Below are 23,483 nucleotides of genomic sequence, written 5' to 3'. Positions count from 1 at the left end.
ACGCCCTAAGTGTGGCAGGGTATGCTCAGACGTGAGTCCCTTGCTCACTTGGCCACTGGATTCAAGATAGCCTGGCTGATGAGGATAATGAATCCGAAACCGGTCCCAGGATGCTTGTTTCCGGTCCATGGAAGACATGGCTTGGCAGTTCGGGCTGAACTGTTCCCATGAGGCACAGGGTCAGACTGATTTGTATATGGCCATGTCTGAACTGGGGTGGCCGAGTGAGCTAAAGAATGGTGATGGATTAAACCCAGATCAGTTGACTGGGGATGAGTGTTTGATTTGCTCAAACGCTCCGTCCATCATCCCCTTTTGTATCGCTTTATAGGGAATAAAAGCACTAGGTATTGAAAGAGGATCCTACCAGAACCGCCCTCTTGGACTCCCTCAGAGCAGAAAGAAAGTTAAATGAAAGGAAATGAGTGGAAAGCTTAGAAGCAGGGCTGCTGTTCTATTACAAGTACAGCAGACATGCAGGTTTGAAGGGTTGCTGGTTCTTCTGAGAGGTGTGGGTTCTGTGCTTTATAAGTCTGGCTGCCATACAAACAAGCACTGGTACTGTCCCTTTAAAGGCTGGCAGCCCTGCAGAGAAGGGCTGGTCATGTCCTGAGTACTACAGCATCCATGAGTGGCATCACCTTTCTGGCACTCAAGGGACCTGCCAAGCTTCCATCGAGGGGCACACTGGGAAAGCTCAGTGGGTGCAAACCTGTTTGTTTCTGTCTTTTGCTCACGAAAGACAGGGAAGGGTGGGAGGCTGTGGCATGTCGCTCTTGGTGGCCAATCGAAGGAGCTCTACCCAAAGGCTACAAACTAGCAAGATGGCACCTGGTAAGGTTCCACTTGTTGTTTGTCCCCCCTTGCTTTCACTCCACATTTGTTTTGTTCCCTCCCTCAGTCCGCGTTTCTGATAATAACAATCCCCATTTGTAACGCGCGGACATATCACCCCCTTAAGGGTTTCAAGGCACTTGAGTCCTTCAGGGAGATTAGTTGAGCTATTTCAGAGTCACATGATACTGAACGTAGCTGCTGCCAAAGCCAGGGATCGAACCGTGAGCCCCGCTAGGGACTCAGCCGCTCTGGCCGCTGTGCCACACCTCTCTTTCTGGTGCTGTGTTGTCTTATCTACGTTCCTGCTCCATGACCCTGAGGCACTTCATCCCCGCTGCTGCGGGCACTGACGGGTCTTTCTTGGCCTCAGGGTGGTTCCTGCTGCCTTCCTGGCTCGGTGCTGCTGCTGTCTCCTTTGAAGTGCCTGGTGAGCCCCAATGCCTCCCCTTCCTGTGTATGCGTCATGTCAAATCCTGGTGCACAGTTTGTTATTGTGCCTTTTATTCCTAAAGGGCTGAGCCAGACTTTGAGATCTCTTTTTTGAGGGCAGAGATGTTTAATTGCATGGGCAAAGCAGGGCCCGGCCCTAGCCTTTCAGGGGGCCCCTGATAGACCCACCTCTGTTCTGCAGAGTCTTGACTAATGACCTTGAATATAGCCTTATAGCCCGCCGTAGCGGGCTATACCGGCTATTAAAGGCCCGCTCCCGCGTTAAAGGCCTGAGCCGAAGGCGAGGGACTTTAACAAGGGGCGGGACTTTAATAGTCGGTATGGCCCTGCTACGAAGGGCTATAAGGCTATTATAAACATTCTGCCACTAGAGGGCAGAATTTTCTAACAAATAAAACAAAAGCCTTTTGAAGCTCAAGGGGATTTATATCCCCTCGAGCTCCGAGAGGCCTTTGTAAGAAATTGGAATGTTGCTCTGTGTGCCTTTACCGGCCGTAGAAGCCCAGAGCACTCCATTGTCTACAAAGGAGCTCCCAACATTCCAATGTTCTAATAATTCTTAACTCGTTTACTGCGGCGGCAATTCCGCCGCGGTGCGGGCGTTCTAAAGGGTGGGCAGGACTGCGTCGGCCAACGGTCGTTCGCAGCACAAGGGAGGGAGTGCTCCCGTCGGCCGTTGGCAGATAGGAGCACACAACGGGTTAAATAGACTGTTTTAAATACAGCTTTCCTTTAAATTATTTTTAATGTGGGTGATGTATGGGACTCACTTAAAGACATTTTCCAAAGAAATGTTGTGTTTATGTTTTATGCAACATCTATAATAAAAGTTTCTTGTAGATCATAGCTAGTGAGACGGAGGGGCCGGTGTAGAGTTTGGTGGTCGGTGGTCCATCCCACGGTATGTAGAAGTACTCTACTCCGACATCCACAGGGTTCTCCGCCAGTTGTCCGTCAGCCCTGTGGATAACTCTGAGCATCAGCACCAACGGCCATCAAAGTGGTTGCTGTTAATGTTGTAAAACTTTGACACACTGCTCCGCCTGCCCTTCAAACCTTTCAAGTGTTTTACTTTTTTCAACAAAAAAAACTCCCAAAGGTGGAGGCTGTTTTTGGAAAAAGTACAATTAATGGCCCCCACACCATGGGAGTTGTCTCCTATGGTGTGGGGGTCATCATTTGATTTTTATTGTCCCTGACTGCAGCTGAAAAACAGCAAAACAAAACAAATAACACCATTCACTCTACATCAGGTGAACGGTGTTATATGTGGACATCTGGGGGTCGATACTCTGTCGGAGGAGTATGTCAGTGACGTAGCTGGAGTAGGCTGACTTAACATCCCCATTCTGTAACTCAGGCGGCGGACCTTCAGTTTGGTGGAGAGGGCACTCAGTGCTGTTATGGGGGAGAATCCTCCCCCACAAACTGTAAGCAGCCCAGGAGTGCTCAGTACCTGGTAGGGATTTGACCACAGAGTTAAGTAAAGCCTAGAGGCCTGAGTCTCTGGGTTCTGGAGCTACTGATCCTGTCACGAGAGACAGAGGTATAGTCAGTGCTCGTGAGCCTGGCCAGGGTCTTCTATGAGCCCTGCCCGATCTCCCCTAAATGTATGCATCTCCCCAGCCTCCCCTCACTGCCTGCCCTGCTGCCAGCAGTCTTGACAGTCCAGACAGAACGTGTACATTTGTAAACATTCCAGGAAATAACAATGGGGCAGATTTACAAGCCCCTTGCGACACATTTACGACGCCATTGCGTCACTTCTGGGACGCAGCGGTGGCGTAAAACATGTGCCATGTTGCGCATTATTTACAAAGTGACGCATTTAGGGAGATGCGTCACGTTGTAAAGCCCTGCACTACATTAAACCTGCGTCAGATTTAATGTATGCAGGATGGGCGTTCCGTCATTAAATGCCTCGAGAAAGTGACGCAGTGAAATCAAGAAGATTTCATGGAGTCACTTTTCTGACGCCGCTGCGTCAAAACCCTGCACCTGCTTGAAGCAGGCGTAAGGCGTGATGCAGCATGTTAGGTATGGACAGCCCCTGAGCATTGCTGGAGTTGCGTCATGCTTGCAACACGACTCCATCAATGCGTGGCCTTAAGCCATCAGATGCGACACGCATCTGTCTATCCCTGCGCTACGGTGTTCTGCATTGTAAATGCGACGCATCCGTGGTGGCACAAGGGTGGAATTGCGTGTCGCATCTTTACTGGCGATCCCTGCTGATTTGCACGGATGCGCCAGTCCTTGTAATATGCCCCTTTGTATCCCTATCCACCGAACCACCCCTACAAGAGGTCAGGGTCCTACCCTCCAAAAAACAATTATTTCTTGTCTGGGAGGTTCCAACGATGCAAACCCGGGGGAGGTAAGGGCGTGTGGAGCAGGATTCTCCTCTTTCGCCCATGTCCAGAGGCGGGAAGTTTCAAACTTCAGCTCTACTTTGTTCTGTCCTGATTAGGTAATCTGCGCCTCGAGACCCATCTCAGGTCAGAGGGAGCTACACGTGTGTAGTCAGTTATGCTAGGGCCTGTAGACTGCCCTGCTACAGTCCTGACCGAGTTATCTTTACACTTTGAAGGTACCTTGCCTCTATTACTCATACTAAAAGGCAGTTTAACAGCTTTTACTTCATCACTGTTCGAAGAGACCACAATGAGGCAGTAAATGTATGCAATACTTTATTTTTTATCATTATACTTTGCCCATTGAATCTTTTTTTTATCAACATGGTCGCAATTTTATGTCAAGGCTTGATGACGTCCCAGATCTGGATCTCACGCTTCTTATTGGGTGATGTCTTCGTTCATTGGTCATCGATGACATCACATGGCATGACAGGCCGAAGGAGAGGGCGGAGCTGTGGATGGAAAGAGAACGACATTAGAGGTCATATACATGAGTGACATCACCATAAGCCAATGGGAGTGAGAGGGTGGGAGATGATAGACATCATACACGTGATACGTCACATCACCATAAGCCAATGGGAGTGAGAGGGTGGGAGATGATAGACATAGACATCATACATCATGCATGTGATACGTCAAATCAACGTAAGCCAATGGGAGTGAGAGGGTGGGAGATGATAGACATAGACATCATACATCATGCATGTGATACGTCACATCAACGTAAGCCAATGGGTGTGAGAGGGTGGGTGATGATAGACATAGACATCATACATCATGCATGTGATACGTCAAATCAACGTAAGCCAATGGGAGTGAGAGGGTGGGAGATGATAGACATAGACATCATACATCATGCATGTGATACGTCACATCAACGTAAGCCAATGGGAGTGAGAGGGTGGGAGATGATAGACATAGACATCATGCATGTGATACGTCACATCAACGTAAGCCAATGGGAGTGAGAGGGTGGGAGATGATAGACATAGACATCATGCATGTGATACGTCACATCAACGTAAGCCAATGGGAGTGAGAGGGTGGGTGATGATAGACATAGACATCATACATCATGCATGTGATACGTCAAATCAATGTAAGCCAATGGGAGTGAGAGGGTGGGTGATGAGTGTGGTACACACACAGGTGAGGGCGAAGAAAGAAAGTGACGCCCCTCCTCTATGTTCTGATCCCACTGAGTTGCAACAACTAAGGGCACCTGCATATTCGCGATGTGTTGTGTTATATTAGTTCTTTTGTTACTACATTATTGCACTTTTTAGCAGCCAAACCCCTCTTTTCAAGTATTTTCGACTCTTGGCGGCTTTGATGCCATGCACCATTTGCTCTTGCAGGAGAGTCTGGAAACCACAGTGGGGGTCTCCAACCAGAACCTTGGCTTGCCTGCTTCCTCCAGAATCATAGAAAGGGGTGAGTATAGTACAAGCCACTCCAAGGGATCCGACAAGTGGGAGTGGCCCTGCTTCAGGTCACTCAATCCCAAATATTAGTACAGCACTACAGGAATCAATACTATTTATCGCCGGCTATCGCTGGCAATTATCGCCATGCTATCGCTGTATCAACAACGCATAGCGCAATGGCGATAATTTTCCAGCGATAGCGTTTTTTTCCATGGAACATCGCTAGTTTTTCCGCGGATGTTCCTTGGAAAACGGCGATAACCTTGCTGATACGACCATGAGCTCGTATCAGCATATTCCACACCCAATGTTAAGTATACCTAAGTCAGCATTTTTGCAGACGTTAGTTTTAGGTGAAAACCGCGGTTTTCGCCTAAAACTAACGTCTGCAAAAATGCGTGGGCCTCCTTGTAAATATCACGATGTTCACATCAGCGATATTTTACAAGGAGTACTTCTCAGTGACGCCCACTTTTCATCTCATTAGAGATGCAAAGCGAGGCATCGGGAAAACGGGTGCTATCATGCGCTAATGTATGTTAGCATCCCCTTGTAGATCGGCCGCTGTCATTTTTTCAGCTTTTTTGGCTTTTAGAGCCAAAAAAGCTTCAAAATGGCCCTTAATAATATGCCCCTGAGTTTTTTAATAAACAGGAATTGTTCTTAGTTTACCAAGGAAAAATGTAAGATTTAGTTTTATATTTTTATCTGAATATATTGTATGTCTTTATGGCCATAGCTGAACCAAAGAAGTATTTACTGAGGTGCACAGAAACGTTTTATAAAACGAGGTTTTAGAATTACTGCCGCTTGACCCCGGGCTTTGAAGAGTACTGTCCAACTAAGTGAGTCGACTATAAACGACTTTTTTATTCTTTTTAATCTCGATGTAGATAAAGAGACACACACTCCTAGAGGAGATATCTTCCACCTGTACAAAACTGCTTTGAAGCATCTAAAAGCAGACTGTGTTTACATCAAACAATCACGAGTCCCAAGATTGAGTTAGATATGCATGGAGTAGACATCCAACTTGGCAGACACCTTTAGTCCAGTGTTTAGGATTTTGGAGGGTTTCTTTTGCTTCGAGCTCATTTCCCCCTCAGAGGACTTTATAAAATGCTTGAATGGACATTTATTGGTAATGGAAATGTGCACTTAGAATGGTGGCTATTTTTATGTACTGTATGTATGTATTGCTTTTGCACTTTTATGGTTATTTGACCGAAATAAAGTATTTTGATGACGATGATGAATATGCAGTACGATGGACTTCGATGCACATGGATTAAAAAGAAGTTTATTTTTATTGCAAAAAGCTGAGTAGGACAATTCTACCCTTTGTTAATAAACTACAATTAAGAGCATTTAAAGGAGCCGTGAAGGGGTGCCGCTTACTGTTTAAATGCAAGAGTAAATATCAAACATCTGAAACTGCAAGTAGCGAGTTCAGAAACCACAATGGCAGCAATGACGAAGCGCTACGCGAACCCCTTACAGGCGACAACAAAACGTGGCCCTGACGTTATTTGTTAAGTTGTGTCAGATAATCCTCACACTTACTCCTGTTGTGCAAATAATCGTTAAACATAAACTCAGACCCATCCTCTGATCTAAATCAGGGGCATTGTAGTAAGTGACCACACCACAATATAAGTTCAAATTGTTTATTGAGGTATGAAATCAACGACATCCATAACCCTGCCAGTCATGAACAACTGCAGGAGTGCAGCTTAGGATGTTGACAGTGAAAGGGTCATACCACAAGGGGCGGGAAAGAAGGGGGGGCGGAATATACCAACAACAGATTAGATATGTAATTACAACACATCTCCTACCCTATTAATGGAACTGAACAGGATGTTTTCTGTCACCACATTATTTAGTCTTTCTGCCACTCTGGTTTGTGTTCCCCCTTCCTGAGATCATGCTTGATCCTTGTGCTGTCCTTTTCCTGGCCATCCCTTCCCCCAACAGTGACACCTTTTGCGTCAGTTCCATTTGCATTGTCCCTCACAATGCGATCCATGCTCCATGCCTGACCATCATTAAGAACCACTACATTTTTCAATATTTTTGCAATTACTTTTCTCTCTGAGAACTTCGAGCAACCCGATTGTACTGATCTTGAAAGTTTGGCCTTTACTTTGTCTCCCACCTTCCATGTTCTGCCCAGCTTCCCTAGACCTTCATTGTGTTTCCTAACATACGCTTCCTGATATTTCCTTATTCTCTCTGCTACTGGTCTCTTGTCAACCTCTTCCTCATCCTTTCCCCTCAACCACAAAGGACTCATCTTGGTGTCTGGTTCTCTAACTTTAAGGGATTTGAATGGAGATATCCCAGTCATGCTGTGAGGAGTGACTCGGTATGGCCAGATCATGTCGTCCAGGGCTTTTCTCACATTAACTCCTGTACTACCATTCAACTGTATACACCCCTTAATCATGCGATTTACTCTCTCAATCATTCCGTTTGCTCTTGGACAATACAATGCAGTACGTTGATGGGTTATAGCAAAACTGTGTAAGAACTCACTCATTAATGACGAAACAAACTGAACCCCGTTGTTCGTCACCAATATTTGTGGTACCCCTTCAGTTCTGAAGGTTTCCTGGAAAAAGGCTATTACTGAACTGGTAGTCACATTTTCCACAATCTTAATTACCAACCACTTGGAATGATAATCTACTAAGGAGATGATGAATCTACCTCCAAAACCCTTTACTTCTAGAGGTCCTACTATCTCCATAACTATTTTTTCCCGCGGTGTAGTTGGTACTCTACTGCCGGTATGGGACCTTTCATGCTTTTTTTTGTTTTATCACTCATAGCACAATTGTTGCACCGTCTAATGTATCTCTCTACCATGGTGTCCATGCTTGGCCACCAGTAATGCACATGGACTTTGTTTTTTGTTAGGCTACAACCTAAGTGGCACTCATGAGCCAAACAAACAATCTTCTCTCTCATGTTCTCAGGTGGCACTAATTTCCTCCCTCTGTACATGTTCCCACCTTGGAAGTTTAATTCATGTCTGACCTCCCAAAATCCCTTTTCTTCCTCACCGAGTCCTAAACTTTTCTCTGGCCAACCACTAGCCACTAATACTTCCAATTTGGATAACACCACATCTTCCTCCATCGCTTTTTACCATTCTTTTCTATTAATTCCTTCTTTTATCTCTGCTACTACGTGTTCCTCAACATAGTCATCTTCTTTTTCATTACTCTCAATGGGTAGACGAGAAAAGCAATCTGCTGCCTCATTACATTTTCCTGCAATGTACACCATCCTGTCATTGAACCCTTCCAAGCCTAAAAACCATTTTGCTATTCGTGGAGTGGTTCTCTCCAGATTTTTTGTGCTGAAAGCATTTACTAATGGCTTGTGATCTGTGCGGATAGTGAAAGGCAATCCCGATACATAAACTCGGAAGTGTCTAACCGCCCAATAGCAAGCCAGAGCCTCCCTCTCAACTACTGAGTACCTTGATTCTGCTTCAGTGAGGGTTTTTGAAGCAAATGCGATAATCCTTTCTTCCCCTTCTACTCCCTGGCTGAGTGTAGCCCCAACTCCTTTTGTGCTAGCATCGGTAGTTATTACAGTGTTCCTTCCTGTATCAAATTGGGCAAGGAATGGTTCATTTATTATTTTGCACTTCAAATCTTCAAACGCCCCCCTACAGTCTTCGCTCCACTCAAATTTCACTACTTTTTTGAGTAGAGACCTCATGGGAGCAGTAATCTCTGCAAAATTCTTAATGAACTTGGAGTAGTACTCCGCCAGTCCGAGGAAAGATTTCACTTCTTCCTTTGAGCTGGGCTGGGGTGCAAATTTGATTGCCTCCACATGGTCAGATTTTGGCTTGATGCCATCCCTAGAAATCACGTGTCCCAGATACGTAACTGAAGTTGCCCCTACTTGGCACTTTGACTTCTGCAAGGTCAGTCCTGCATCTCTCAACCTCACTAACACTTCCCTCAACACTCTGTTGTGTTCTTCTGCATCTTTCCCATAGAGCAATAAGTCGTCCTGGAAACACAGAACTTGCTTCTGCCCTTCCAGGATGGCCTGCATCGCCCTTTGGAAGACCGCCGCAGCAGATGCCAACCCAAATGGCATTCTGCGGAATCTATAAGGCCCGAAAGGGGTGATAAAAGTGGTCAACGCCTTACTCAAAGGGTGAAGTTTTATCTGATGGTACGCCTGAGAAAGGTCTATCACCGTGAAGTATTCTGCCTCCTTGACCTGACTTATCATATCATTTATATTAGGCAAAGGGAATCGGTCCACCCATATGTTACTATTCAATTACCTTAGGTCAATGCAGCGCCTTATTTTGTTTGTATTTCCTTTTGCCGTTATCACGATAGGTGAAACCCATTTTGAGCTCTCTGCAGGTTCTATCACTTCCTGACTCAATAACTTTTCTAGTTCCTCCTTAAGCGGTTCTCTCGCTAAAAATGGAATTGTCCTGCACTTGTGCACCACCGGTTTTGCATTATCTTTGAGTCTTATTTTATGTTGATAATCTTTCAAACACCCGATATTTTCAGTGAAAACTTCTTTAAACTCTTCCACCACTTCTAAACCACACACACTTCTGTCTACTAGCATAACTGGCTCTTCTGCTGTTGGATCTAATTTCATCCCTAAGTCCTTCTGGTGTGCCCATCCTAGCAGGTTAGACCCCATCTTTACCACATAGACGTTCCCTACTGTGCTTCTTCCCTTGAAGGATATTTTCATGGCGACCATGCCTTCCAGCGGTATAGGGTCCCTGTTGTAACCTACCGGACATGCATCAGATTCTTCCAACCTTACCCCTTTTTTCTCAATTCTTTCCTTGTATGTCTTCAGATTGATAAAGGTAAAAGGTGAACAAGAATCTGCATAAACTTCTATCATTTCACCATTAAGATCTATATCACATTTGGGTAAATTAACCATTCTTACTAAGTTTTCATCCTTGTTATCTATGCATCGAACATATCTTCCCTCACTTACATCACTGTTGTTTACTAGATTCACAGCTTTCTTTGAAGTATCTTTACATACTCTTTCAAAATGTCCCTTCCTGTTACAATTTCTGCAAGTCGCTGTCCTTGCCAAACAGCGAATGCTGTTCGCTAAGTGTCCTGTGCTGCCACATCTGAAACATTTCAATCTGTTATCTTCATTGTGTTTCTCTCTGGCTTGTTCTTTGTAAAATTATTTTCTCTTTATATCCATTACAGCATAAACATCTCTATTATCCTCCTTCTTATCACCTATTTCATTTACTCTGCTCCCTTCATTTATGTTCATCTCTTTCACACATTCTGCTGTGTGTTCCACACTTTTTGCTATATCTATTGCATTTCTTAAATCTGGATTTCCCACCAACAATTTTTCCTGGATTTTCTTATGTTGGTACATCTCACCAACTGGTATCTTGTGAGTGACTCTGATAAATCATTACATTCACATGTATTAGCCAACTCTCTCAGACATGCAATGTATTTTCCAATTTTTTCATTTTTTCCTTGTACCCTTCCAAAAAATGTATGCCTTTCCAATACAACATTTATTTTGTCTGCAAATTGCAGTTCTAGTTTCTTTAGTCTTTTGTCATAAATATCCATATCCACTTCCTCTCCTACGCCCCCTTCCAGATCAGGTAGGCTGTCAAAAACTCACCTTCCTTCTGTTCGTAGATTTATCAGAAGTATATTCTGTCTCCTTATAGCTGAAAACCCGCTTGCGCCTATGGCAATCAGATATGACTCAAACCCCTTTCTCCAATCTTTCCATGGCAGCACCGGCTCTCCTTCCTCTGTTAGAAAAGGCGGCGGTTGATTCATGCTAGCAGCCGCCATCTCTATAATGACTTACTATGCTTAAAAGCAAAAGTGACCTGCTAAGAGGTACAATTACTACTCTGGTACACCTCCCTGCTTTTTAAACTGGCTATGTATTTCCCCTATCTTCTAATTTATCTATTTTCACTGCTGCGCATTTATCTAATTACAGTATGTTTGCTTTACTTTCACTCAAAACTCCTCACTTTTCACCTTTGTCACTCAACATTTCACTTTAGAGAATAATTAATATATTCCAAAAGTACAATCCTACTGTAGTACTTCCCTGTTTGTTAAAATAGTGCCTATATTCCTTGTGAGCATTTTCATACTATTGCATTTCAAACTGTAACCATTTTTTTCCTTCAATAATTTTTCCACAAAACAATCTCCTCACTTTACTCCAGTTTCAAAAATGCCAACTTTTATGTTATACTCCACACTTCCAAATCTCTTTGTCTGGAATGTGTGTTCACTTTTGTTCCATCTGCTTCCTTCGTCGACTTGCACTGCTTTCCAAGACTAGTTTTTGTTGAATCTGCCTTTAATATTCACGGACAGCTCTTTCCGTCGAATCTGCCGCTGACAGGAAACGATTTCCCCTCACCGCAATGCTCTCTCTCTCTCTCTCTCTCCTCAGAGCCGTTCCTTCGCTGCCTCACGCGCTTAAAAGATGTCTATGTCCGATTTTCTTTCAAGCCTTTATTCGCCGCATAGGTGTGTTGCGACGACCGTCGCCTCACAGATGAACAGCCGCTTGCTCCTGCTTACGCCGTCAGGTACGGTTCGCTTTATTCTTACTTTAAAAAACCACCCGTCAACTTCAGCTGATTAACCGCCTTGCGTTTGGCCTCCACGCCCCTTAATAGGCAAGCTGCCTAATCTCTTTCACCGCTCCACTTTGAAAGCTGCCTCACACTCACTCCGACATTTCAGAGGCACAGCTGCTTGTCATGTATTCTTTACGGATGTATGACGTTACAACGCATACTTTTACAACGCCTACTTTTACATCGCAAGTTTTACAACGCATACCATTACAACGCAAAATGCTTTTGGGCGCTGGATAGTGAATAGCTTAATTTACTATTCCAACTCCAGTCCCCGTGGATAGTAGGGAAGGTGTTGGATAGTACATTAAACCTATTCCCTATCCTAGAGCGCCCCCCAGCGCTATGCGTTGTAATGGTTTGCGTTGTAAAAGTTGCGTTGTAATGGTAGTTCGTTGTAAAAGTTTCATTGTAAAGGCTGTATACCACTCTTTACACTTCCTATCAGCATCGACCACCGATAGCTCCTGTGGCCTGTCACAATAATTACTTATCCTCAGTCCGCTAGGTATCCGTCACTGGGTATGTGCGCTTCTTCACATCTATGCGGAACCTTCACCACGCTTCAAAATTCCTCCTCCACGTAGTTTATTACTCAAATTACTTCTTCTGCTGTAATAAATGTCTAATTTCAGTCTACTCTTTACTCGTAAAAATCTTTTACTCACTCAGCGCTGAACTCTTCATCCTTATTCCTGCACTTCACTGGTCCTGGGTAACAAATGGAGGGGATGTCGTACGTTGGCCTCCTCCCAACGCTCGTCGCCAGTGTAGTAAGTGACCACACCACAATCTAAGTTCAAATTGTTTATTGAGGTATGAAATCAACGACATCCATAACCCTGCCAGTCATGATCAACTGCAGGAGTGCAGCTTAGAATGTTGACAGTGAATGGGTCATACCACAAGGGGCGGGGAAGAAGGGGGGGCGGAATATACCAACAACAGATTAGATATGTAATTACAACATACACGTTTTCACAAGAGTTTGACTGTCTCAAATGAAAAGTTAGATCATGGAGAAACAATTATTAACCTTCAAGTAGGTGAGATTTAGTTTCTCATTCGCTACCATTGGCAATTCTTTATGCCCATAAACCTCTGTGAAAAGGGGAAAAATGGAATTTCACTTTGCTTTTGAAAACTTTAGCAGTGTGTTTGATCCGGTGGAGCAGCAAAACAAACCCAGATCCCAGTTGCAAATCGCATAAAACAGGGATGTGTGTTGGCGCCCTTACTCTTTTCACTTTAGGTTTCTGACTTTTCACGTTTTATAACATATCTCAGCCCTTCCTTCCGAAATTGGGGAATCATTAAATTTCTGGACTAATGTACTCTGCTGACTTGGTGCTTGTAGAACGTGGGTGGGGTAGCAGAGACAGATGCATTAGCTAACTACTCAAACCCACAATCTATTGGATAACGACAATAAAACCAAAACTATGAACATGGGAACACGCGACTGTCAACTCTGGGAAGTGGTGATCCAATAACAAATGTCTTGAGGCAGTTAAAAGCTTTACTGACCTGCAATTCACAATGAATAACAACCTATCTTGGTCAAATCACCTCCAAATTCAATTAGCAAAAGCCAGTTCTGTTGGTTTGGATTTTGCTTTCTGGTCTTGGGGAAAAAAACTTGTAATGTTTTTAAAGAATCTGTAAACCTATAAAATGGGCCCAGTTGTGCTTCATGGAATTAAAGGACAATCAATGACTTCCATCACAAAGATGAACACATTGAGTCACAGGTGTGGGAGACCCAGAGACATGTCTTTGTTTGCGGTGCTCAACCCCAGCTGAAACTCTGAGATTAGAAATAAAAAAAGAGAGAAGTAAGATATCCAGCATTACCAAAGGGGACATCTCTCTAAGGCTGCATCACTTGTTAGGAAAAAGGTCATTTGGACCAAAATAGTAACAGATCAGGAGGATTTTTTTTTTTTTTCTAAGGTGCTTTATTTTTGTCTAAGATGTTACCATAGCAGATATTTACAAAGGAACTACCTCACCTAGTATAAAATTATAGTTGAAAATATATCTAAACAAATATATTTTTCTCATGGTGTAAATGTTAAAACGATATTTATTTTATTTTATTTTGAAAGTTTTATATAGCGCGAACAAGATCTTTGCAGATATCAGAGCGCTTTACAAAGCAGGGAATACCAAACCAGAGAATGAATACGTGAGGGAGCATAATAGTACAGGTAAATCAATAATGCAAGTAAATAGTCAGGTAAGTGATACAATAATACAGGTACAACACATATTCGTAGGGATCTAGCAGAATAATACAGGAAAAACACATAGTCGTCGGGATCGAGCTGGGTAATATAGATCGGTGCAGATACTTTACAGATCCAAGTTACAAGCTCAAGTGTATTTGGCCATGAGAAGAGCTTTTACTTCTTTCCTAAAAAGTGTGATGGAGGAGATGAGCCTTGTTTCAGGAGGGAGTGAGTTCCAGATCCTGGGTGCCATTCCTGAGAAAGAGCGCTTATACGTTTTTTCCTTCCTGAATCTTCGAGGTTTTAGCAGCAGATTGTTTGTGCCTCTAGTGTATCTAGAGCCGCCAGAGATTGACAGCTTCTGAGTGAGGTATCCGGGAGAGCTCAGGTGTACAGCCTTGTGTGTCATGCAGGCGATTTTCAGATGTATTCTGGCTTCAAAAGGCAGCCAGTTCAAGGATTTCAAGTCAGGGGAGATATGCGAGTGTTTTTTTGACCCAGTGATGAGTCTCGCTGCAGCGTTTAGAGAGGCTCTTAGTGGTGCAGTAGTGCTTAACGGGAGACCGCAGAGGGCGGTGCTACCGTATTCAATTCGCGGGATTACTAGTGCTTGTACTGCAGTTTGGAAGTCTTTGGCTGGTAGGAAGGGTTTACGTTTCCTCAGGGTGTTGATTTGGAAGTTCGCACCCTTAGTAGCCTTGCTGATATGATGCTGCATGTTGAGATTGGAGTCGAGAGTTATGCCTAGAGATTTTGCTGAGTCCACGAAGGTGGGTAGGACATTGAGTGCAGTTAGCTGTTTAAGCCAGGTTTGAGTGGTAGAGATCTTCGCAGGAGGTGAGATCAAAAGGTACTCTGTTTTCAGAGCATTGAGTTTGAGATGGTTATTGGCAAGCCAGGCTTGGGTGCTTCTGATCGTTGAGTTCAGGAGTAAAATGTCATTGGGAGATTGTAGTTTGAGATATAATTGGGTGTCATCTGCGTACATGTGAAAAAGTACATTGGATGCTTGTAACAAGGTGGTGAGGGGTTCCATAACTAGGTTTAACAAAGTTGGTGATAGGGAGGATCCTTGGGGGACACCTAATGAAACAGGTATTGCGAGGACATCAGGTTGTTACTCTTGAATTTCTGCGACCTGTTGTGTAAGAAGGACGTGAACAACTTGAGAACAGTCCCAGATAGACCCATTCTTGTGTTCAAAAGTTCGAGTAAGTTCTCATGTTTAACAGTGTCGAATGCTGATGAGAGATCAAGAAGGATGAGGAGGCAGGTATCATTTTGATCTAGTATTTGTAGAGCGTCATCAATTATGTGGGTCATAGCAGTTTCAGTACTGTGTCCTGCTCGGAAGCCTGATTGATGAGCGTTGAGGAGATCAAACTGATCAATGTGTTTAGTCAGCTGTAGTTGTGTGCATTTTTCCAATAGTTTGGCGAGAGTGGGAATATTGGTGATGGGACGGTAGTGGTTTAGGTCGGATGGGTCGGCAGTAGGTTTCTTTAGTAAAGGTGTGACTTGTCCAACTTTGAGGGAGTCAGGGATGAATCCTTGTTGGAGCAAGCTGTTGATAATTGTAGTCCACAGTGGAAAGAGCCATGGGGTGAAGTCTTTCAAAGCGTTGGCAGGGAGGGGATCCGTGAGGTGATTGGACGGTTTCAAGGTGCTGAGCAGTTTGCCTATTTCTTCTTCGGAGTAGGTGTCAAAGGATGACCATGTAGCATTGTTTTTTAGTTCCGTGGGTGTTATGCAGTTGGATGTGGTGTAGAGGCTTGCGTCAATGCTGAGATCACTCTTCATGTTGTCAGTTTTTTGGGTAAAGAAAGCGGCGAAGTCTTCACAGGAGGGTGCTTTGTCCAAAGAGCTGATAGGTTGGGGTTGTTCCTTGGCTTGTGTTCTGATTAGCTCAAATAGTTTTCTTGGTCGGTTTTTTGCTTGGTCGAGCTGGAGGCTGAAGAAGTTTGCTTTTGAGCGCTTTATTTTCCTGAAGTAGGCGTTTCTCTTTTTCTTCAGGGTTTTCAGGTGCAGTGCAGAGGGAGCTGTTCTCCAGGTGCGCTCTGCCATTCGCATGGCTCGTCTATCTTCATTGAGACTCCCGTCGTACCACGGATTGGATATTTTAGCGGAGACTCTTTTTAGCTGCATGGGAGCAGCCTCATTAATTATTGAGGTCATGGCGTTGAGATAGTGGTCAGTCAAGGATTGGACATCTGTAGCGCCCGTAGGAGGGAGCAGTAGGTTGCGGCTGTTCGGGGGTAGGGAGTCTGGGTTGAGTTTTTTCAGGTCTCTTTTCCATATTTTAGGTCTGGAGGATTGAGTCGTGTTGAGTTTGATTTTTTCATTGACAAAGAATGTGACGATATGATGGTCTGACCAGTCACAGGGTTGGATAGATTCAAGTTGAATAGCGTCCTCTTTGGCGATGATGAGGTCGAGGATAGACCCTTTCTCATGGGTCGGGCTGTTGCATAATTGTGTGAGGTCCAGGGCTTTGAGGAAATTTTTGAGACTATTTACCACCGCATCATTGTGATCGTTCCAGTGGAGGTTGAAGTCACCAAGGTATATTTGGGTGAGCTGTCGTCCGGCGTTAGTTGAAATCATGTCCATGATTTGTTGGGCGAAGGTGAGGTTGTCTCTGGGTGGGTGGTAAATACCGGGAAGAGAGCATATCGGTTTGCCTTCACTGCTAATATCTAGGCAAATGTATTCGCAGGAAGTTGAGGAGGGTAGGGAAGGTGCGGAGACTTTCAGAACAGAGAGGTTGTTCCTGTATATGCATGCAATTCCACCACCTATCTTGCCAGACCTGTCAAGACTAATGATGTGGTAGTTGGGGGGAGCCAGAATGTCCATTATAGGTGTAGAAGATTCGGTTAGCCAGGTTTCAGTCAAGATGATTAGGTCAAGGTCCAATGATAGGATGATATCGGCGATGGCGGAGGAGTGTCTAGAAGCCGATCTACAGTTGAGGAGAGTGCATTTGAGACGAGGTGTGTCAGGGGAGGTAGGGGGTACTAGAGAGAGGGGGACTTTTCTAAGGTTATTCGGGACGGAGATTCTGTTGTTCAGTGTGGGGGGTCTACGGGGTTTTGAGTGTATCGTGGGAATGGGGAGGTACGTGGCGGTTGTGTGGTTTAGGGGAGCTGGGCCGTAGGAGCGGAGGAGGGTGAGAATGTCGAGATCCGAAAGAGGGGTGCATGTGCGACGGGGGTGGTTGTTGCGATTGTGGGCAGGGATCGCGGTCCAATGTGGGCGGCGGGTGCGGTTGTTGCGATTGTGGGCATGGATCGCGGTCCTGTGTGAGGGGTGTAGCTTGGGAGCGTCATCGGGACGGGTGGGGAGCCAGTTGAGAGGGCGGGTGTTGGTGAGTGGGGTGTGTCTGGGGGGTGTGATGAGTAGCTCTTTGATGGTGTGAATGTCTTCTTTGATGGTGTGAAAGTCTTCTTTGAGCTGGAGGAGGGAGGACATAATCTATTTAGTCCTTCCATTGTGAAAATGGGGGAAATCCAGATTTACTTAAAACCAGGCCTTGGCCTAGATATTAGAAGTTTTTACATGAATTTTAAATATAGAAACCTTCCAATAGGTGAACATTTTTGGCTACCAATTAAAGACGGTAAAAGGACCTGGGCGGTCAATTATGTCATTCTGTAGCTAGGATTTGATTCATGTGCTTTGTCTCCGCCCAGGGTTAGTATTTTAACAAAATGTATGTATGATCCATATAGAGCTGGGGCTACCGTTTATTATGATCCATATAGAGCTGGGGCTACCGTTTATTTCTGACGTAATTAAGACTGAGCCCTTTCTCTTATGGCACAAGATTTGGACCACCACAGAGACAGCTTTTAACCGAGAAATAATTGTTGACACTCAAAAACTAGATGGGGCTAAACACATAAAATGGTTGTCATACGTTAAAAGGTTTTGCTTTGAAATTGGTCGCCCAGAGTATTTCACTGATCCTCTGAGCTTGGAGCATATTACCCGGAAAGCTTTGAGAAAGCTCCTAAGGGATCATCTAGAGGCAAAAAGGTGGACCATTCAAAAAACTCATAAAACTGTCTTGGATTTTCAAAGGATTACCTTGTCCCAGGGTCTACAATTATACCTTTTTTCTGACATCTCTTGCTTCTCCAGAATGCTCCTCTCTAGACTCAGATTGGGCTCTTTCTTTCGGCTTATTACTTTCCCCTCCTGCAATGAATGGTCCCGAAATTTGCCCCCTTGCCCATGCGATGACATTTCCCCCCAATCCAATATTCATTTTATATTGTTTTGTAAATATTACCTAGTCCCCAGAAAATCCTTATTGAGACCATTATTGAAGACCTGGGGTCTGCCGTCCTGTAAAGATGCTTTTGACCGATTACAACAACTGGAGAACAGGGACGTGATATTTACTATGGGAATATTTTGAAATTGCTGCTAAAATTCATAAATTTGTTAATTTAGGAATCTGTTACGATGGGACATATGGATTTGCATAAATATTTATTGTACTTGTATTGTTTTTATGGAAAATGTAACCCCTCTGTTCCTTGAAACTCATGCTTCTTTTCTGGATTTATATTTACTTTTTAACTTTTAATTATAAATTGATTAATGTAATGTACGCTTTTATGATATCCTTGTGATAATCGAATAAAGCTTATTTTGATTTGATTTGATAACAAAATGTATATTTAAAACTGATTTTTATAACAAAAAATGTTCAAACCTTTCTGAAGCTTTGATCGATTTGTCTACTCTAAAATAGTGAATATCTATTATCGATTGTATATATTTTTTACACCTTTTTTCCATACCCACAGGTTCCTTATGGAATAGACTTCCTTTCGACCCGCCTCTTTCACATGCCGCCGCCCCGCCGCACCAGCTGATCCTTTCCTTGCCGGCCCAGAGGAGGGGCCGTGATGAACTTCCACAGGCGCCGGAGCACCATTAAAACAAGGGAGGCGTCCCACAGGGCGAGACGAGCGGGGCGAGCCCCGGCTAGGCCCAGACGAAGACCATTCCAAGACAGGCCCATCATAGTCAGGCAGAGGCTGGGCTGAGCCACCCCCCTGAATTCTGCCTATGGAGATTTGCAAGGACACTATCTTCTGTTTGGTGTTACTATTTGTTCTAGAGGCCTAAGGACTATAGTTGTTTTTACTATTACTGACAAGACCCAAGCAATACTTGGGTATGGGCAAAAAGAAGGAAATTGTTGGTATCTCGAGCGCGCTACCACCACCACCACGCACTCGCTAGACTATCGATAACCATCTAACCCGGGCTGCGGACATGGTCCCAAACAAAATAAGATTGGTGGAGCGACACCTTTCACTCACTACAGTGGGAAATGCTCTACTCTCCCCTCAGCCTAACAATCAAAGTCCTTCCAGAGCCCCCTCGGTCGAGTACATCGGCCTAAATGAACATGTTCACACAGGGGAGATAGGCCAAGTTACCAATGTTACCAACCCGGCCTAAATTAACATGTTCACACAGGGAAGATAGGCCGAGTTACCAATGTTACCAACCCGGCCTAAATGAACATGTTTCACACGGGGGAGATAGGCCAAGTTACCAATGTTACCAACCCCGCCTAAATGAACATGTTCACACGGGGAGATAGGCCAAGTTACCAATGTTACCAACCCGGCCTAAATGAACATGTTCACACGGGGGAGATAGGCCAAGTTACCAATGTTACCAACCCCGCCTAAATGAACATGTTCACACGGGGAGATAGGCCAAGTTACCAATGTTACCAACCCGGCCTAAATGAACATGTTTCACACGGGGGAGATAGGCCAAGTTACCAATGTTACCAACCCCGCCTAAATGAACATGTTCACACGGGGAGATAGGCCAAGTTACCAATGTTACCAACCCGGCCTAAATGAACATGTTCACACAGGGGAGATAGGCCAAGTTACCAATGTTACCAACCCGGCCTAAATTAACATGTTCACACAGGGAAGATAGGCCGAGTTACCAATGTTACCAACCCGGCCTAAATGAACATGTTTCACACGGGGGAGATAGGCCAAGTTACCAATGTTACCAACCCCGCCTAAATGAACATGTTCACACGGGGAGATAGGCCAAGTTACCAATGTTACCAACCCGGCCTAAATGAACATGTTCACACGGGGGAGATAGGCCAAGTTACCAATGTTACCAACCCGGCCTAAATGAACATGTTCACACGGGGGAGATAGGCCAAGTTACCAATGTTACCAACCCGGCCTAAATGAACATGTTTCACACGGGGGAGATAGGCCAAGTTACCCATGTTACCAACCCGGCCTAAATGAACATGTTCACACGGGGGAGATAGATAGGCCAAGTTACCAATGTTACCAACCCGGCCTAAATGAATATGTTTCACACGGGGGAGATAGGCCCAGTTACTCATGTTACCAACCCGGCCTAAATGAACATGTTCACACGGGGGAGATAGGCCAAGTTACCAATGTTACCAACCCGGCCTAAATGAACATGTTCACATGGGGGAGATAGGCCAAGTCACCAATGTTACCAACCCGGCCTAAATGAACATGTTCAAAAGGGGGAGATAGGGAAAGTTACCAGTGTTACTAACCCGGCCTAAATGAACATGTTCACATGGGGGAGATAGGCCAAGTTACCAATGTTACCAACCCGGCCTAAATGAACATGTTCACACGGGGGAGATAGGCCGAGTTACCATTGTTACCAACCCGGCCTAAATGAACATGTTCACACGGGGGAGATAGGCCAAGTTACCAATGGTACCAACCCGGCCTAAATGAACATGTTCACACGGGGGAGATAGGCCAAGTTACCAATGTTACCAACCCGGCCTAAATGAACATGTTCACACGGGGGAGATAGGCCAAGTTACCAATGTTACCAACCCGGCCTAAATGAACATGTTCACACGGGGGAGATAGGCCAAGTTACCAATGTTACCAACCCGGCCTAAATGAACATGTTCACACAGTTAAGATAGGCCGAGTTACCAATGTTACCAACCCGGCCTAAATGAACATGTTCACACGGGGGAGATAGGCCAAGTTACCAATGTTACCACCCCGGCCTAAATGAACATGTTTCACACGGGGGAGATAGGCCAAGTTACCAATGTTACCAACCCGGCCTAAATGAACATGTTCACACGGGGGAGATAGGCCAAGTTACCAATGTTACCTCCCCGGCCTAAATGAACATGTTTCACACGGGGGAGATAGGCCAAGTTACCAATGTTACCAACCCGGCCTAAATGAACATGTTCACACGGGGGAGATAGGCCAAGTTACCAATGTTACCAACCCGGCCTAAATGAACATGTTCACACGGGGGATAGGCCAAGTTACCAATGTTACCAACCCGGCCTAAATGAACATGTTTCACACGGGGGAGATAGGCCAAGTTACCAATGTTACCAACCCAGCCTAAATGAACATGTTCACACGGGGGAGATAGATAGGCCAAGTTACCAATGTTACCAACCCGGCCTAAATGAATATGTTTCACACGGGGGAGATAGGCCCAGTTACTCATGTTACCAACCCGGCCTAAATGAACATGTTCACACGGGGGAGATAGATTTGCCAAGTTACCAATGGTACCAACCCAACCTAAATGCACATGTTCACATGGGGGAGATAGGCCAAGTCACCAATGTTACCAACCCGGCCTAAATGAACATGCTCAAAAGGGGGAGATAGGGCAAGTTACCAGTGTTACCAACCTGGCCTAAATGAACATGTTCACACGGGGGAGATAGGCCAAGTTACCAATGTTACCAACCCGGCCTAAATGAACATGTTCACATGGGGGAGATAGGCCAAGTTACCAATGTTACCAACCCGGCCAAGTTACCAATGTTACCAACCCGGCCTAAATGAACATGTTCACACGGGGGAGATAGGCCAAGTTACTAATGTTACCAACCCGGCCTAAATGAACATGTTCACACGGGGGATAGGCCAAGTTACCAATGTTACCAACCCGGCCTAAAAGAACATGTTCACACGGGGGAGATAGGCCAAGTTACCAATGTTACCAACCCGGCCTAAATGAACATGTTCACACGGAGGGATAGGCCAAGTTACCAATGTTACCAACCCGGCCTAAAAGAACATGTTCACACGGGGGAGATAGGCCAAGTCACCAATGTTACCAACCCGGCCTAAATGAACATGTTCACACGGGGGAGATAGGCCAAGTTACCAATGTTACCAACCCGGCCTAAATGAACATGTTCACACGGGGGAGATAGGCCAAGTTACCAATGTTACCAACCCGGCCTAAATGAACATGTTCACACGGGGGAGATGGGCCAAGTTACCAGTGTTACCAACCCGGCCTAAATGAACATGTTCACACGGGGGAGATGGGCCAAGTTACCAGTGTTACCAACCCGGCCTAAATGAACATGTTCACACGGGGGAGATGGGCCAAGTTACCAGTGTTACCAATATTGCAATGGCCTGTCCGCGAGGTGAGTTACATTTAGCAGCAATAGTAAAGGGAGCTCACTATAGCCCTATTGGTCTGGCGGGCAGCGACCAACATTGTGAACTGGACCCAGAGAGCAGCCCTGAACACAAACGCAGGAGAAAAATCACAAAAACCACAGTAAATAAACTTCCACTCGTAAAGGGCAAACTGGCACCCCAAAACAGGCATAGTAATGAGGAAGTGCTACCGTCAGCATCTTCTATTACTGAAGATACTTGGAATCAACTGAGTAGTCGTATAGGCGACTTATTGGATTCTAAATTACGACCCATTATTGATCGCCTAGCAATATTTGAAGACTAACTAGTGAAATTACCTGCCCCTAGGGCATTTACTTGCTCCCAGGAGAGCCAGTGCACCCTCATCAACTCCCCATATCAGATCTTCAACCACAGGGGGGGCAGTAAATCAAGCCTCTGTACCAGACATTAGTTTGGCTTGAAAAAATCTGCTCGGAGCAACAAAGTGTATTGCACAATGGATAAACAAGCTGTCAAACAACTGGAAATATGTAATTCGAGCTAATTTTCCCTTCCCATGATTGATCTACCCCACATCTGCTCCCTATGGTATAGTCCTGGCGAATGTTGCTAGACTTCCAGCTGAAAGCGTGGAAACCACTAGGGGTCTCTTAAATATAACTATTCAATGGTTGAATGCTAAAGTAACTGATTATTGGGATATATCTAAAGAGATACTGATGGCTAGACATGTGGGGGGAAGTGGCGGGAAGAGTAAAGTGTATAATGGTGATGATATTGTGGTTAATTTAGTAACCCCATGGTTGTAAAGTTTTAGAAAGGCGATCCCAGGGGAGGCAGAAGATGTCTGACTGACCACCCCGAGACCCACCTCTCCTTCTGGAGTTGGCCGAACGCCGTCGAGAGGCCTCCTTGGTGAGGCTCCTCTCCTAGAATCATAACAGCCGAGCAATCACACCACT

The 23,483-nt window shown here is 44.9% G+C and overlaps 1 protein-coding gene across 1 annotated transcript in view; it reads right to left on the bottom strand.

Annotated features, from left to right (window-relative positions):
- Positions 1–3,968: 3,968 nt before the first annotated feature.
- The window catches only part of LOC144817684 (protein mab-21-like 3), a 137,194-nt gene continuing 117,679 nt past the window's right edge, over positions 3,969–23,483 (bottom strand). Inside the window, exon 5 of the mRNA XM_078674429.1 lies at positions 3,969–4,156. The gene's annotated coding sequence lies outside the window, so the exon portion shown is untranslated. The remainder of the gene's footprint in view (positions 4,157–23,483) is intronic.

The sequence above is a fragment of the Lissotriton helveticus genome, chromosome 2_1 (genome assembly GCF_964261635.1).
Source record: "Lissotriton helveticus chromosome 2_1, aLisHel1.1, whole genome shotgun sequence".
NCBI classification, from domain to species: domain Eukaryota; kingdom Metazoa; phylum Chordata; class Amphibia; order Caudata; family Salamandridae; genus Lissotriton; species Lissotriton helveticus.
Note: the sequence above shows the minus strand (reverse complement) of the source record. Positions and strands in the feature narration are given on the sequence as shown.